Below are 5,439 nucleotides of genomic sequence, written 5' to 3'. Positions count from 1 at the left end.
TGCGACAGTACGTCGAAGAGAGCTTTGGAGCATGCCCGAAGCGGAGCCGCCGATGTCCCTCGTCTGCTCCTGCGACAATATGTCTAAGAGAGCTTCAGAGCGCCAGGAGGCCATGGTTAGAGTGGTGCCGACAGAAGGAAGGGACCGGAGGAGAATAAGTGTGGATCTTTGGCTATGGCTGGGAGCTTGGGCTCAAGTTAATATATCGGGAGAATGGCAATGAGCCGTGGCAGACGGATGGACAACTGGCGCCGGAGTAGGTTCGTTGGGCGTGAATGCGGATGCTGCTTCAGTGACTTAACTGCAGATGCGTTGGGTTACTGACATGTGGGCCCAATGGGCATCTGGCCCGCATGTCAGTGACACACCAATTGTACCTGCAGTTAAGTCTAGTGAATGCGGCATTGACGTTCTGGAGAGACGGTGACCGTTTCAGGCGGGAAGCGCGCGCTAGCGATGGAAGTGGTTTTGGTAGGCCAGGGCGGTCAGATGCTGGCGTGGTGGTAAATTGTGAACTCATGATGACAAGCCTTTGAAGCATATGCGGCACGTATTGACAACCGCTCTTGTCACTAGCTAGCCTTTGACGACCACCATTAGACACCACACAACCATGCATAACTTACGAATAATGGACGAATCGATCAGACACACACTCGTGTGCCGTGGCACTAAGATTGGTCGCTCACGATAGTACATACTCCGTACCATAGTACCCTCTCTAGCTAGGCTGTTTTATAGATTGTCATTGTGATGGACGATATGCATGAGCAAGGCGCTCTGAATATGACCGTTGGTCTTGAGCCGGGTGAATACATGCTCGGCATTCGCGTAGGCCTCCATCAATTGTCTAAATAGTAATGTCACGCACCGCTGGGGCGCACAGGTGATGGGCTCGCCATTTGCATTGCGCCATGAGCAGGACTTTGATTTAGAGGGCGACGTGCATGCATTATCATGCTTTGACAGCGTGAGCGTGAGTGTCTGATGCGAAGCATTTCATTTTCATTTGGCTGATGAGGGTGCGTTGCAGCGACGAGTCCGTGGTTTGATTCCCCACATACGCATAATTTTGGTTTTTATAGTATTTCTTTCTCCATTGACAGGTAGGCCTGCGTAGATAGATAAAGAACACGAGTTGATGAGGCGCATGCAGACTTTTTGACTGGTCAAGCAGACAAATACGGAGCTATACGTTGAGCCAGTGACCGTATAATCACCATATCTCATATACAATGATCAAAGTGAGCTATCAAGACAAGTTCGATGACCGCCAATGCATTTTACTCGGTAATAAATGACCAGGATTGAAGGGGAATCCAAATTTCCTTCATCTTATGTCCTTGAGCTCTTGACAAACCAATGCACTATACGGTTGTCCGGCCACTCCACCCTAGAGCTCTCACCAAGCGTCGTTCATGCCACTACGCCGCACACTAACTGGTAAGGTAGCGATGGCATCCCGCCGCGCCGAGTCCTCGCCGCGCACGACCGCACACAAAATGGTAGGGAAGCGATGGCATCCTGCCGTGCCGAGTTCATCGCAGCTCGCGACCTCACACCTATGTGGGAGGAATTTGAAGATGCCAAGGCCGAATGGGCGGTAGAGCAAGAGGCGGCCAAGGCCGCATAGAGGGAGCGGAAAAGTCGGAAAGCACTCAAGAAAAGAGAGGCCCGCCGCCACAAGAAAGAAGAGGACGCACGCGCTGCTGCGGAGAGGTCGGCAGAGATCCAAGCACGGTGGGGTGTCGCCGACAAAGCCGGGAAGGAGAACGATGGCGTCTGGCCAGCATGTGAGAAGTAGTAGTACTAGTAGTTAGTGTATGTGTCTGTGTCTGAGTACGAGCATGTACCAGTACTACTAGTTACTATTGTAGTTTTTAGAGCAAATTACCAGTACATTAGCCTAGACTAAATGGAAAAAATCCTATCCTATGCATCAAATGGCATCTCTTTCTCTATAGGAATTGAGATGCATGTCATCTCACTTCCTATGATTTTCATATTCCTATTAAATTCCTATCCTGTGAATGAAAGGAGGCCTCTGTTGGAGTAACTACTATAGCTAGGAGTACTGCTGGTACAGTAGTTTTCTTCAAGAAGTGGAATTCAACGAAGTCATGATGGTTCCTTTGTCCAAGCAACTTCAAAGTGGGAAGTGGGACTGTGATTTGACGGCTCTATAGTCATTGTTACTGCGGCACGATGACCGGGGTGACTCTCCCTTGGAGTTCTGCATGCATGGCAAGTGGACCAGGATGGTCGACATCTCATATGTTGGTGAACGGAAGTATTCTTTACGATATCGAGGAGCAAGGAAACCGCGTGGTATCGTATCACTGCTTATTGGTTCTCAAGAAAAATAGTATCACTGCTGATTTATAATTATTTTTTATTTCTGATGAATGCTAGCGTTTCAACTCTTACGACGAAGAGTGCCAAACACGACACGTGCTGGATGTCCCACACGTCAGCGAAAGGAGTGGGACATGAACAGCGTGGTAGAGCCCAGTGCCAAAAAATAGCGTGGTAGAGCGTCTCCACTTCTTCCACTTCTGGGTCGGAGACCACACGTAGTAGTACTTAGTGGTATGAATGATACAAAGTGCAACCTGGAGAGAAAGACACATCTAGTTGGAAGGTCTTGGGGCATACACGTAAACAAATATAAAAGTTAATATGTGCCTCCAACTAATATAGTAGTAGTAGAGTACTTAGGCACGTACTCCATAACATCACCGTGCATTGCACGTACAACATTTAGTGGTAGTACATAGTAAGAGACAAATGCCGCCCAAGAGTTCCCTTCTCGACCCACTTTTTGGTGTTTGGTAGAGTGTATGGAGGGTGCATGAGTCCACACTAGTTTAGCACAAATACACTAGAAGCATGCATGAAGAGAGCATGCATGAAGAGGGGTGTTGAGTTGAGCATGCATGAAGAGGGAACAACTATGCTGAGATGAGAACGCAACCAAACACACCCTATATGCCACGCATGTTCATACCATTTGTGCCTTTCTACTTCAGTTACTGTGCTACATTACTCAGGTTCGTACGTCCACTTCTGGGTACATGTCCGTCTCGTAGTTCTAGTCCCATGTGTTCTTCATATAGATGGAATGATCCTTGCATAACACGTGCACCTTGATGCTAGATGTCTCGCGTGTTGGAAAAAGGATGAACAAAGCTCACGTAAAAAAATAGAGTGGAAGAACATAGATTCCCGACGACTGAGAAGGAGCAAGGAACTTCGTGGTGGAGCGGATGCACTCATAATATTTAATATTATTCAACGATATAAAATCAACCAATCATCTCCACAGTGGACTGGAAGAGTACGAAACACGGCAGCCCAGTGTAGTTACATCATACTGGTACATGGCTAACCCACACTATCACAATATTTCTTGGGTTCCGTGTGACACCTATCTCTAGTAATCCAGCAGCATGTATCGCTTCTCCCTCCTCGTCTCTCTCAAAGTGCGGCGGGCTGGCATTTTTGCCGTCTATTGAGGTCGGTTAGCTCATCACATGTTAGTGACATGCCAAGAGCATTCTAAAAAATTCCTTTCACGTCCGTTTTCAAAAAGAAAAAATCCTTTCATGTACGAATTTGACTGTATGCTTTGAGCAACTTGCATGTCCTATACTGCTCTTGTTTGATACTCTAACTTAGCTAGAGGTTAGACCAACTCATGACTAACCCTGAACTAACTGTAGCCAAAGAGGTGTTTGGGTGACAGGGTTAGATTGACAATAAATGCACTTGATGGAGAGAGAAAAGTGATATTTCAGTAGTCCCAATGAGGACTATCTCCAGTTAGCACCTCTTGGCTGGGATAGTTTTTTTTGGTGGGTTCGGTGCAACTTGCTCCAATTTAAACCCTCATGCTTGGATACTTTAGGGCTATTTGAGCCCCAACTAGCTCAAACTAACTCTAACCCATGGATCCAAACAGGGCCTATGGCCAGTCTTGACGCGGAGCAGTCGCGTGCACCAGGAAGCGGCACTCTCTCGGCCGTCGCGCCAATTCAAAGCCGGCGCTAGTGAGAGGTCACCTATGCTCTGGTCGGGCATTAATGTGGCACTAAGGCTCCAGGGCGACGCTGACCGTTTCACGCGGGAAGTGTGCGCTGGCAAGGGAGTATAGGTTTTGAACCGTTTCAGGTGTAGTACTGGTAGTTTGCAAAACTACTAAATTATTGCACTCAGTTTCCTAAGAAAGTGTGGTAAAAACGTTACTCCACAGCCCGCTTCCCTTCTCCTTCCTCTTCCATCGCCCGCGCACGTCTGCAGGAAGCGACCGTTCAACCCTTATATAGGAGTGCTAGCACAAAAAGATGCATGCATGACCACTAAAATTTCCATATTAAAGCGCCGCTCCAGTGGGAGTATGGCGTATGTTGTTACCTTCGGCCAGGCCATGGCTACCGGGCGACAGCGACCAGAGAAGATGCGGCGGGAGGGGAATGAATGCAGCTATTGTTTGGGTTCGCTGTCCGGCTTAAATAAATGCGCAGCATCATGTGTACCCGCGGGTGCACAGATTGTAACATACGTGTCTGCTTAAGTGGGCGTCATGTAACTGGTGTGTGTGTCTGTGTGTGATTCTGAGAGACAGAGTGCATGTGTGCGACTCTACTCTTCGGACATGTACTCAACCTTTTGCATTGGGATATAAGTATAATGGTATTTACTTTAGCTAGTGATTTACGTGGCCATGTTAATGTGGTTGTGTAAAAAATGCCACTTCCTGCTCGTGATTTGTGTTATATAATTACAAGCAAGATGCTTGTGCATTGCACGGAACATCAATATGCATTTTTTACAAAACACCTGTTGTGATTGACCCATGCAGGAGTAATCTCATGTGTAAAAACTAATGATATCTCGAGAATTTTATCGGAAAACTGGTATCTCGAGAATGTCATCGAAAAAATGAAAGATGAGAGATAAGGTGAGGAGGAGTGGAGCGTGGTGGTGACTGGTGGTCGGAATGGGCGGAGGCATGGGGATGGACGGGGCCGGCAGGCGGAAGCAGCCACCATGCTAGATTGTTCCAGAGACTTCCTTTTTTAATTGCTGAGCAATGAGGTTGTGGGAGATAATGATGTGGAGAGAGGTGCGGGTATCTTTTGTAAAATTATCATATTTTGCTTTCTATTCGTCAGATATAGATCAGACGGTCTATATTACAAGATGGCAGGCACGCCATCATCGCCAACTCGCTTTTTATAAGGGTACAGATGATAAGTTTGCTGACTACTAAAGTAAAGTAAAGTAAAGTAGTTTGCTGACTACAAGATGGCAGACACACCATGTTATACAAGTAAATTAAGGTGATTGTTTATCATACGGGTATGGTTGGATGAAGGGTGGTAGGAACAAATGCTCCGCCTAGAGCATGTGTGTGTGAGATGGAGTCTTAGTGTGTGT

The sequence above is a fragment of the Triticum dicoccoides genome, chromosome 1B (assembly GCF_002162155.2).
Source record: "Triticum dicoccoides isolate Atlit2015 ecotype Zavitan chromosome 1B, WEW_v2.0, whole genome shotgun sequence".
Taxonomy (NCBI): Eukaryota; Viridiplantae; Streptophyta; class Magnoliopsida; order Poales; family Poaceae; genus Triticum; species Triticum dicoccoides.
This window is presented reverse-complemented; position numbering follows the sequence as displayed.